This window comes from Haemorhous mexicanus, chromosome 3 (genome assembly GCF_027477595.1).
Source record: "Haemorhous mexicanus isolate bHaeMex1 chromosome 3, bHaeMex1.pri, whole genome shotgun sequence".
NCBI lineage: Eukaryota > Metazoa > Chordata > Aves > Passeriformes > Fringillidae > Haemorhous > Haemorhous mexicanus.
The window spans coordinates 56,997,288-57,009,679 of record NC_082343.1 but is presented as its reverse complement, the minus strand read 5'-3'; the positions used below and the strand labels follow the sequence as shown (position 1 = coordinate 57,009,679).

Here is a 12,392-nt window from a genome sequence, read left to right as displayed (position 1 = left end):
CTGTAGGGCATCTCCTTCCTTGTGCTTTGTGTGTGAGATCTCAAAGAAATCTGGTTTTATTCTTTCACAGAAAATTCCTTTGAGCTCAGAAGAGCTGAATATTGCTTCTTAGCTTCTCAAGTCCCAAGGATACCCACAGTCCTGTTAGATAATGGGCCCTGATATCTGTTAGTTGGGCAGATCTGCACACATTGCTCCTTCTTGCCTGGTGGATCTAATACCAGGTGTGTGAGGGTTTTGTGTGCTGTGAGGCAATGCCCTGGGAAAGCCTCTCTGTAACACGGACGTGTTGTGTTCTATGCAGCATGACTGCTTATCTGCCTGAAGATCGATGACTCTGCTGGGCTTGCTTCTCTTTACTTATCACCCAACTCAGTGGGAAACCACAAAGATGAGACAGGACATGCTCACCAGAGCCAGTGCAAGGGGCGGGCTGTGTGTTGACAGTAGCCTTGGACAGCTCTGGAGGGTTGGCTCCTGCTCCAAGCTGTTGGACACAAGTGTCTTCATCCTGCACTCTTGTGAATCACTGGGAAAAGACTAGATCTGACCTGTGACAATTCCTGGGACTGTAGCAGTGTAGGGATCAATTCAGAGAAAGCATTTGTCTCTTCAGAAGCTGGATCCATTGGAGCACTTGTTGCCTACTGCCTGTTTTGCAATACAAGTGTTTCCCAAGATTGGCAGTTTAATGAGCTCTTGCTGGCACTTGACAAACTGTCCTGTTGGCTTTCTGCTAGATGTGTGTGCACCAAATTAAAAAATTGCTTATGCTATAAAATGCTCTTCGTTGTGCTTTCCTACTGGAAGAGCATTCTGTTCTGCTTTGCTAAATGCTGCTATGATTTAATCCCTGTGAAGTCAGTGGGCCAAATTGTTGGGGTTTTTTTCCTGGTGTAAAATTCATTAAACCCTGTATAGCTGCACCTTCTGGCTCAGTGATATGTAGGCATAAATCATCATATTGCCCTTCCTACTAAATTCTGTAGAGTGACAGTATGGATAGTAAGGAGGTTTATTAATTGTGATAAAGTTAGAGACATCCACATATAGACTAGTGCCATAGGCATGATTTAAAACACATCAAACAGCAGATGTTCTGTGTTTCACAGAGGTAAGGTAGGTTGAGTAATGATAAAAACTGTCTAAGCTAGCCACAAACTCTTGCTAAATTATTAGGTAAGTAACTTTTCCTCTCCTTTTTCCTTTATGTTTTCATTACTTTTGTGCCTGTAAATCTGAGATGGAGAAGAAAATGTACCACTGAGGTGGTATATATGGAACCTGGGTGGGGCTAGCTCCATTTACTTTCCAGCTCTCCCCAGTGCAAGTGACCTCTGAGGGCAGCCAAAGCTTCCCATGTGAGCAATCCTGCAGAAGCAGCAAAAACAAGGAGAGGGAACTCCGACAGCACTCCTGTAGCCTGGAGGACCTAATGGCAGCAGTGGGTTGCAACCTTTGCTGACTTTGAGAGGATGGTGGTGTTGAGGAGGCAGCTTGGGCTGTGCTGTGTCTTCATCCTTTGTACAGCAGGTACACATCTCCAGCTGTTGAATTGGAATTGCGGGGTGATGCATTAGCTGTGGCTAACACTGGCCTCCAGTGAGGCTGTATGGAAGGAGGCATTTGTTACACACTTAGGAAACATTAGATAACAGTCTGAGAAGCTGGTGTGAAGTGTTAAACTTCAAACTGAAAAGGCTGAACAGCTGCCCAGCCAGCAGATACTTGGGCAGAGAAAGTTTAGAATGTTAAATAACCATACAAAACAAACCACTGAGATGCAGGGGCTAATCAGGCATTGCTACAGAAGTGCAGGCAGCTATTTCCTATTGTGTCGCTAATTTGTATCTCCTGTTGATTGTTGAATTAACTAATGAGACAAATGACTTTGCCTCACCATGAGCTGTTAATGGACAAAGGAATCTAAAGGACTCTGCTCCAGCATCAAAATGGATGTTGCTGTAGATATTTAGAAAAAAAAAAGGAATATAAGAGAGCATAAAGTAGCCTATAGAAAGTCAAACTTGTGCAAGTAGGTGGTTGATTGGAGTGAAGCCACTGTTCAGCATGTCGCCCAAAATGTCTTAAGAAAGCTGTATGATGCAAGAATATTTGCATGAACATACTGCCTTTTTCTATACTTGAAAATGTGGAATGTTAAAAGAAGAAGTGTCACTTTCCTCACTGAAGGGTGAGAACAAAGGAGAAAGACTTGTCCTGCTTGATCATTTCAGCTCCTAGCCAGAAGTAGGAATTTCTCTTTGTCTAGGCAGTATCACATATGCAAATAGAAGCAGCCAGGTTGCATTGTACATTGGGAAGGATGTAAAGCACCTTCTGATGTTTCATAGTTTGCTCCCTGAAGCCAAAACATATGGATGAAAGGGTCCATGAAGGGAATCTTCTTGGCTGGTCTGTAATTGCATGTCTTGTTTGGTAACAATTACTCTAGCTAGTGACAGGCCCCTAGTAATTCTGTGTTTAAGAATCCTGTCTAGGAAGTCTGATGTTATGACAGCTGTATGCTAATTTTCTTTCCAGATTTTAACATATGGAAAGGATTCCCGAATGAGCTTCCAGCTACAGCAAGGAGTCATTTGTTACAGCCTAACCCGAGAGTATACCTTCTAGCCACTCTCAAAATAGGTTACAAAATATCCAGGGCACCAAAAAGTGATAAAAGCCAAAATATCTTACAGAGATTTAATAATTTCTGAATTACTAAATTCAGTTATTTTTGTGTTTTTCTAACATTCAGTTTTCTAGAGACTGAAGTTACTAGTGCTAGTAGATTCAGGTCATGGTAATATAGCAATAAGAATTTGAGCTAGTTGTTATCTGAAGTTAATTCAAAGACTTTCATAAGAACTTGAAAATTTCCTAGGCAAAAAGAGGAAGGTGGTTTTCAATTGATAATAAATGTAGTGTTTCACTGTCTTTTAAACTGTTGGTTAAAGCAGCATGAGAGATGTAAACCACTGTACAGTTAGTACACCACAGTTACTGCCTGCAAATACATTTGGATTTACTCCAGCATTAGAGTGAACACTGTGAGTACCATCTGTGGGGAAAAAGATGGACTGGCATTGTGTAATAGTTAAAAACTTACACAGATTCCATGAATTGAGCTAACATGAACACTCTATTGGAGATGAATAAGAATCTGCACTTGGGGTCTATGGTACCTCAGTCTCTTGCTCAAATCCTTAGAGAACCTCAATGAAGATAAAAAAGTGAATCAAATTACTTTGGCTTTCAGCTTGAAGTGGTTGAGAATATGGTGGGTTTCAATGGGCATTTCTCATCTGTGGTTGCAATCTACCCACCTTCCCCTAAAAATCTGTTTTCTTAATGCAGAAGTTACCAAAAGAGTTACCTAGAGACAGTTTTCAGCCTAGAAATCAGATGCGACCATAAAAACGTAGGACCTTTCAGTCCACTTTTCCTGGGTGGAAATTAGATCTCCACTTGTTACTTGAGCTGGACCATTCTTGTGTCATGGTCTTTGAATGTTTCCTCAGCTGACTTATCACCAAATTTCTAACAATCTTTCTCTGGCCAAAGATTGTTTAGAGTAAAAAAACTGCTTTTATTTGAATGTCTCCAGACACCTCCTGATGTTTACCCAGTCATGGGCCTTCATGATGGAAACTCTGGAGCAGAAACTCCCATGGCCTCTTGTATCACAACTTCACTAAACTAGGTATATCCCCAAAACTCCATCTTCTAGACCCTTCTCACTTTTACTTGCAATTTTCCCAATTCAAATGGCCATTGTGGGACAGTTAGTGAATCTTCCATGGAGTCTTCTACTGCTTTTCTTCTTCCTGACCATAGTTATTGTGTTCTTTGCAACCTAGAGAGAAATCTAAAGGGCTGTAGAGATTGTGTGGGCTCTGTCATATATATTTACTGGTGGGTGCCCCTTCCATGCTGATCCCAGGGGATAACATGAGCCTAAGAACTGAAAAGACTTATCCTCTCATAAGAAGACATATGAGTTATTCATAGCTGAACTAGTAAACCCAGAACCCTTCATCTCTCTGGTGAAACTTGGATGTCTTCTCTAACAGAGATTGGGAGAATGTCTTTTGAAAGCCATTCAATAAATTCCTTTGGATCAACTGTTACTTTTCAAAAGATATTTCTTGAAGTTTTTCAGAAAGGAAAAGGATACAGAAGGAATGCTTACAGACCTATTTTTCAACTTCATTACAAAAGAGTAAATATACTGTTGAAAACCTGAAATATATTACGTTGTATAAAACCAAAAGAAATAAGCACATGCATGCTACCTGCCAGGCTGAACTGTTTAACTGAAGTTATGAGTGGTGGTCTCTGAGGGAGCATTTTTAGAGCTCATTATGCTGATATTTATCTCCTCCAGGCAGTGCTGGAATGGTTCACCTACCACTCCCTGTTTTTCAGTAAGTCTGAAGGCATGAAGACCACCAAAACTTTGTTCCTTTCTGAGAGTTGGCTCAGACTTTGGTATTATTTGCACCAGGGATTTTGGAAATATTTGTTATCTTCTCTTGGAAGTTTACTTTTCTCTTGATAATAACATTGGCTAGAATATGATAACTGTAAGCTTATCATAATTAACTGATCAGTCTGGGGAATTTGCACAACAATGAAAAATGCAGCTGTCCATACACCTGGCTTAAATTTATTACCCAAATGTAATATCTCATTTCCAGATAAACCATACAGGGGATTATGGAAACTCTGTAACAGGGAGTGGAATATCCTCCATGAAGATCAGCTGAGTTGTGTTTTATCAGTGGTTTCTAGAACATTTGGGGATTACTGAATATATTGAACACATTCTTTCCTAGTGGACATTCTGGACCTCCTGCAATCATTTACAGTTGTGGATCCAATTATTTTTCAAGCTAAAATTCATATTACTATTCTCAGAAATAAGTTGATGCCCACTTTATTGCTGTTGTGCATAATCTGTCTGAAATCACTGGACAATACTAGCATTTATAAAAGGCTGTCAGTTGCTCTGATCTGATGTCAGGATATCAGTCTTTTACAGACTAGGCCAAGCCCATCATAACTGCTTGAGTGCCACTGTATCTACAGCATCTAACTACTGCAGACTAAAAAGTGTAGCAGAGAGGACAGGAAGTGAGAGTCCTCTTTCCCTTTCAAGTGCCAGAGAACTACAAGCAAGAAAATTATCAGTTTGTTGCAGTAGAGTTGTTAATGAACATCAGAGTTGGAGTCAGCAAGAAATTGGGGTACAACAACTGTCAGGGCTCATAACACACGTGCACTTGTGAAATAAATGTCCTCTTAGTCATAAGCATTCTTTGCCAGGATCTTTAAGCACCAGTATTAATGAAACTTAAAGTTTCTTTCTTGTGCTCTGCTGAAGAGACAGAGGCTTCTGGCTATTTTAACCTGTGTAGCTGAATTATGTATGTATGTATTTGTGTAATATTTGTGCTGTGTTGGTGATAGATAAATCCAGGATGGGAAGGAATTTCCAGACTCAGCATGTTCAATCCTCTGCTTGTTTATGGCTTTGGACAACCTTATTGATACATTTATCCTATTCCATTTTAAAATAGATTGCTTGCAATCTTTGTGCCTAGGTAAGTCTGTTCTAGAAATTTATTTGTGTGATGGTTGAAAACCAGTCTTCTAATTGCCAGCATAGACATATTCCTGGCCAGTGGAATGACTGATCAGTATCTGCTGGCCTTTGCCATTGCTTAAATAGCTCTAGCTCAAAAACTACATGTTGTCAACCCTTTCTCCACACTCCCTCATTTTTCTTTCGTGTTTCCAACTCATGAGTCCCAGCTTATAGAACAATGGTTCTTACAGATCCCTGAAACTGTCTTCCATGTGATTTCATTCTAGGACTGTGCCTTCATCTTCAAGGTCATCCACATCACCTTGATGCGTCTCCAGTTGTGCTCCGAATTAATGCTCTGTAGTAACTTTGAATGATTTGAGTATTTAATTGGAGTACTTACTTTTGTACTTTCTTTGCTGAGACAAATAATGAAAATATCAAATAAAATTAGTCCCCAAACCCACATTAAAAAAAAAAATCTACAATCTAGCCTTTCCCAGGCCTAGGAGTTAATTCAGACAAATCTATTCTCATCTTACCTGCTAGCGAGTTCTCTCTTGTTTTACTTCCTGTCCTTTTAATTTTGGCTAACAATTTCCCCAGGGATATTATAAAAGTTTCCTATTTCTTTTTTTCTTTCTAAACTAAGTTTCCAGAAGGTTATTTTTATCCTTTATTTTTGTCTCTTAAAAAATACTTTATCGAAGGTGGATGTCAGATTAGTTTGACACAATCTGCTTACCCATAATGTATATGTGTTATAGTCCATTTATCTTCACATTTCTGATTTTTCTTTCCTTGAATTTATTGTGAAAGCCTAAGGTTACTACATAGGTTATAGACCTGTATTTTCCAAAATTAGATTACCCCAGAATTCTCATTCTTTCTTTAAGCATAGCTATTGGATGTTATTCACCAGCTGTATAGCCTCATCCTCTTTTCCCCATCATCAGTTGAATAATTTATTGATATCTTTGCTGCTGAGTTTCAATTTAATATGCCAGGTTTTATATGTTGAGAGCTAAAATTTAGTCCTCTGCTCAGCTGCTTGAGTGCAGCTTGGCTTGCACCCAGCTCAGACATGGCCATTTTCTGATCATTAATTGCTGTCCTGCCTTACTCATTCCTGTTGATTACAGACATATTTCAGCCTGGTTCAGCCAAGCCTTCTGGGACTGGTTTTACCATGGCCTTTAGAGTTAGACTGTATTACTGAGTATTTGATGATGTGGTAAGTGGATCAGGTGAAGTCAGGGATACCAGGAAAGACTCACAGCTGCTAACTGTTAATCAAGCATCTCCACTCACCTGGGTGCAGTTCCCTCGCCTGAGTCTGACAAAACATGGGACTTCATCTCTCTCATCCTCTCTCCTATAGCTGAGGATAGTTAGCAAGTTGTGCCCAGAGATGCTGCTCCTCACAGATCTGAAAATTATGCCCTGCAGTGGTCTTAGTTTGTCTTGGAGTGAGAGACTGAGTACATTTAATTTTTCTGTGTTGTCTTCTCATGTAGATGTAGAAGGAATTTTTATTCAATTTATCATTGTCTTTGGAGTGGCAGGTGGAAACACTCCTTCTTGCCACAGTTTGAAAAAAGAGGTGGTTACGCCACCTACACAGTGCTTGACATTTGATTACACTTGACATGCTTGTGATGGTTATTTGGCATTTTTTAAATCAGTGAGAGCAGTCTGAAATGGAACAAGTTTGATGCATTATGAAAAGAGAGCTATGAATAAAGAAACAGGATCCTCAGTTCCTACTCTCTCCTCATGATGATTGTGCCTTTGCAGTGAGCGGCTGAACTGGTAAGAACATCTATGACTTGAAAGTAATTAAGGCTTCTTTGTTAATTAAACAGAAGAAGAAGGATAAGTGACATTTGCAATTGCTGATGGCTTCTTTATGGTAAATGAATTGCCGGATGGTCGGTGTTGATGTTTTCTAGTTGATTTCCTTTGGATTCTTGGCTGTGTTTGCAGCAGAGATTATTATTGTCTCACACATCTGCTAGACGATGAGTTTCCCTTGTACCTCACTGCTCACAAACACATGAATAACTTCCACATTCACCACTTGTACGTGTATCACTGCATCAACATGGGAAGAAACATTCCCGTAGGCATACAGAGCTCTTGGATATGCTGCATGTGTTTGTTTTTCAAACCAACTGTCCCATCTGTGTGCTCTGTGCCTGTTTTTAATTGAATGTTGAGCAGTGAGGAACACGACTTAAGAAGTATGTTTTCTCTCAGTTTTCAGTGGTTAGACTGTAACTTCTCTTGAATGACTGAGTCACTTACCTGCCTACCAGCAGCACATAACATTGCAGGAGTAATGGCATTTTTGGTGATGCTGTTGGTAACTAAAGGTGCTGAGTGTGTTCTTAGTACTTGGTGGTTCTTTGCTAGACACCAAGAAAAAAGTTTAGTATGCATTTCATGTGATGTAGTTTAAGCTTTTCACATAGAGGCACTCTTTTTCCCCCTGTGCTTTTTTGGGAATCCTAGCATTTATCTGCTGTTGCTACTCTTGTTTGCAACAAGCTGATTGTATTGGGTTTGTGTTGCAAAGTCTTGGTAGCAGGGGCCTACAGGGGTAGCTTCTATGAGAAGCTTTTAGATGCTTCCCAGTGCCAGTTGGCTCCCGTATGGACTCACCACTGGCCAAGGCTGAGCCCATCAGCAGTGGTGGTAGCTCCTCTGGGATGAGATATTTAAGAAGGGGGAAAAAACCTGCATGATCACAGCTGGAGGAGGACTGAGAATATCTGAGAAAAACAGACACCAAGGTCAATGAAGAAGGAAGGGAGGGCTGGGATGTACTCTGGGTGCTGTAGCAGACCAGGCAGACCATGGTGAGGCAGCTGTTCCACTGCAGCCCACAGAGAGAGATCCACCTGCAGCCTGTGGAAAACCCACACCAAGCAGATGGATGCAGGAAGGAGGCTGTGACCCCATGGGAAGCCCATGCTGGAGCAGGTTTGCTGGCCAGATTTGTGACCCTGTGGGGAATCCACCCTGGAGCAGTTTGTTCCAGAAGGTCTGCACCCTGTGTGAGGGACCCACTCTGGAGCAGTTTGTGAAGAACTGCAGCCCATGGGATGGGGTCATGCTGGAGAAGTTCAAGGAGGACTGTCTTCCAGGGGAGGGTCTCCATGCTGGAGCAGGGGAAGAGTGTGAGGAGTCCTCCCCATGAGGAGGAAAGTGCAGCAGAGCCAATGTGTGATGAACTGACCACAACCCCCCATTCCCTGATGGCCTGTGCTGCTCAGGGGAAGGAGGAAGAGAAGGTGTTTTTAAGATTTGGGTTTATTTCTCATTATCCTACTCTGATTTGATTAGTAATAAATTAAACTAATTATTCCAAGTTGCGTTGGTTTTGCCTGTGACTGGTGAATGATCTCTCCCTGTGCTTATCTCAATCCATGACCCTTTCATAACATTTCTCTCCCCTGCTCAGCTGAGGAGGGGAGTGATCGAGCTGCTTTGGTGCACACTTGGTGTCCAGCTAGGGTCAACCTACCACACTGACTTGGTATTTTCTTTTCTGGAGACACTCCTGTTTGCTAGACTGGAAAAAAGTGTCTGCTTCAGAGGTTCCTGTATCCCAGATGGAAGTGATAAACATTTCAACTCAGCAAGCATGAGTGTGTGTGTAAACAGGACAGAGGTGTACTGCAGCAGAGAAAAATCATGTTAAAAGATTTAAACCATGTTTTGTTTAACTCATTATTATCAGTCCCATTTTTCTTCCAGACAGCTTTATAACAAGTATGTCAGTAGAATAAATCAAATGTACTACTGTAATGGAGCTGTAGGGGCAGATTTAGCCATGATACACTCTCCATTTACTATGCTGGAAAGTCTCTCAAGCAATGTTTTCAGTGAAGTATTCCATGTTTTCTTTAAGTAGAGAGAAACATAATTCTAGTAACATTAGAGTTTTGGTTTTTTAAAAAAATAATTTTTAAAAACAGTCTGGAAGTACTGGTTTGACCTTGAATTTCAATGATTTTTAGGAACATGTATCTCCCTGCATACTTTTCCATCCTCATGGCCAGAAAAGAACCAGAATAATATATACTGGAACAAATTTGTGCTTGCACAGTGATAGCATCTTTCTTAATCTTGGGCAAATTCTATACAGTTTTGTTGGTAGTTTTAAATGAAAGAATAGTGGTTAACCAGCCTGTAAGAGAACACTTTCACATTATTCTTTGTGAACATTTTTGATAATGTGAATTCTATTGTAGAGCTAAATCCAAATTTTAATATTTAAAGAAAATATGTTTTGTAGGGTTTGGCTTTGCTAGTGCCCTTGCATTTATCACTGGAAGTAGAAAGAATTTCAGTGTTGAACTTTCTGCTGTGTTTATGTCCTTAAGCTTTGCATTAGTAATTACCCATTCTCTAATACTACCTCTTTATTTTTTCTGGGGGGGGGGGCATGAGGGGGTTGAGCTATGCAGCTGATATTGCCGCTTCTGTGCTTTTTGGGAATAGTCTGTAGGAGCAGGTCCAAAGGAAGTCCCCTTCCACAGCAAAAGAAGGAAGAGGAGACAGGATATGGACGCTAAACTGATCAACAACCCATACATCCTTCCTTCCTTTCTTTCTTCCCTCCCCATGTTAGTTCTGCATACAATGTAGGATGCAGTAGGATGTCTTTTTTCACCTTGGATTCTTTCCGTGTAACTTTTTTTTTAGGTTTTGCTATTTAAAATAACATTTACTGTCGCTTCTCTGTCGTCAGCAACTCATTCTGCCAACAGCAAATGCTATAAAAATGGGCAAGACTATATAGACCTAGCTCTGACAGTGCTGTACACTACAAAGGAAAAACAAAATGAGGGTGAAGGCAGGAAAAGATGGGTCATCTGGAAAAAGCAATACAATATTCTATTTGCCTGCTTTGGGTGTTGTTATCCTGATTGCTTCTGTTTATGTTGTTTGCTGATTGTTTTACCCTATTTTCCTCCTCCCACATTTATGCTCTCTCTTCATTGCTTGTGTAAGTTAGTTTTACTGCTTCGTGAAAGACAAATGTGTTTAACGATCACTTTGTAAAATTAGGGAAATAGTGTTTTTTTTTCTCTTTAGCTGACTACCTGAGATCAAACTCTAGATCCTTGATGCCATTGCAAAATATGGCATAAAGGATCTAGACTTTTGATGGTCAGGTACATGCTGTTTGAAGAGGAGAAGGACATTAAAACACAAAGGGCAAGTAAAAAGAGCTCACCTGGGAAGCAATAGGAAATAATATCCTTAGCATCACCTTACCGTGAAGAAAACATTGTTTTGAAGTCAATTTAAGTTTTAGGGGTTGGCTTACCCAGGAGCTGACAATGGCGGAAGTCAATAGGCATTCATGTGTGCTCATATACAGAAGAGAGCCTCAAAATTACTTTAAAAGTCCAGAGGGAAGGAGAAAAATGTTCAGGCTTGGTGTAAGAAGAGAGGTAAAAGCCTAATAAAGTAAATAGACAAGACAGACCCTTTCTTAAGGTCTTAAAGACGATGGATGGCTGGAGTGGAGTTGTATAAAATGCTTTTTTTTCTGCAAAAGTGGTAACTCTTGGGGTATTGCATGTTACACAGGCTCTTATATATCAGGAGCAGCCCCTGACTCTGGGGGCAGGAGGTGAAGAAGCCTGAGGGGAGAAAAGCGATGAGACCTTGTTTCTGCAAAGATAGGGAAATGAGAAAGTGGTCAAGTATTTGGCTGGCATGTGGGTGGAAAATGTCAGCCTCCATGCTAAGCTTGACCTGAGCACCTTAATAACAGATAGAAAAACCCAAGCTGACATTGTGCTGAGTTATTTGCATGTTTTTCTCTGAATTGCCTCTGGAGTCTTTCAGCCATGTTTTGTCTTACCAGGAAGGCTCCTTGTGAGTTACAAGGTGCTCTTTTGGGCCTAAAATTCCCATTTTCCTCTCTGCTTCGGTCCATGCTGTTCAATTCTCTCTGAGAGGAACTGGCCCTGTTCTGCATTGACAGGACAATGGCAACACCCAGGCAGCTAAATTCTGTTGTCCTCCCCAGTTTCTTCATTGCAAGCTGTCATGATATTACTGCAAGATGGGTGGTATTTGTTTTAATTACCATTTCAGTTGCTGGTGTTAGTGATTAAATAAGACTCTTACCTTTCACTTAAAAATAAATCTTCAGAATTTGTAGGTGTTGAGAAAGAGTTTGAAAATGTGGTAATGTGGTGTGAATTATACTCTGGAGGCTTAAAGGCTAGGAAACAAAGCAGCAAACTTTAACCCCCCCTTTATGTTATTGCTGTTTTAGCATCTGAGTTTGCTGAAAATCCTTTTTCCTTTTTATTTTCTTTTCTGTCCATTTTTTAAAATTTGTTGGTTGCTTTATAATTTTTAACTACATGGATTAACAATACTGCAGATCCAAAATCACTTCTTCACTTGTAGAATTTTTAATTAGAATTTCCATGTGATCACCTCTGCAGATTTTCAGCAGCCAGTTGAGAAATATAAAGAACATAATTTTTAAATGAATGCTCAGGATTGTTGTTTAGCTCCTGAGTTTAAAGGTAAATGTTACAGAAATTACAGTCTGTCAGTAAGCTGAGCAGGGCAGTGCTTTGGGTTTTGCATTGTGCCAGCTACAGTGTAGATGGACTCCAAACTTGAGAAAATTGGTAAAGTATTTGCAAGAAGAAGGGATTGTGTCCATATTATGAGTTATGGTGTTTGTTCCAGGGCAAAATTCTCTTTTCTTCTTAAATCTTTAGAGGATTAAGGACTAAGTCATGTTGAACAATGGTGT

General features: G+C 40.3%; 1 protein-coding gene across 5 annotated transcripts in view; it reads left to right on the top strand.

The window, feature by feature from the left end:
• Positions 1 to 12,392, top strand: part of TIAM2 (TIAM Rac1 associated GEF 2) — a 166,645-nt gene that overhangs the window by 122,007 nt on the left and 32,246 nt on the right. The gene's annotated exons all lie outside the window — the stretch shown is intronic.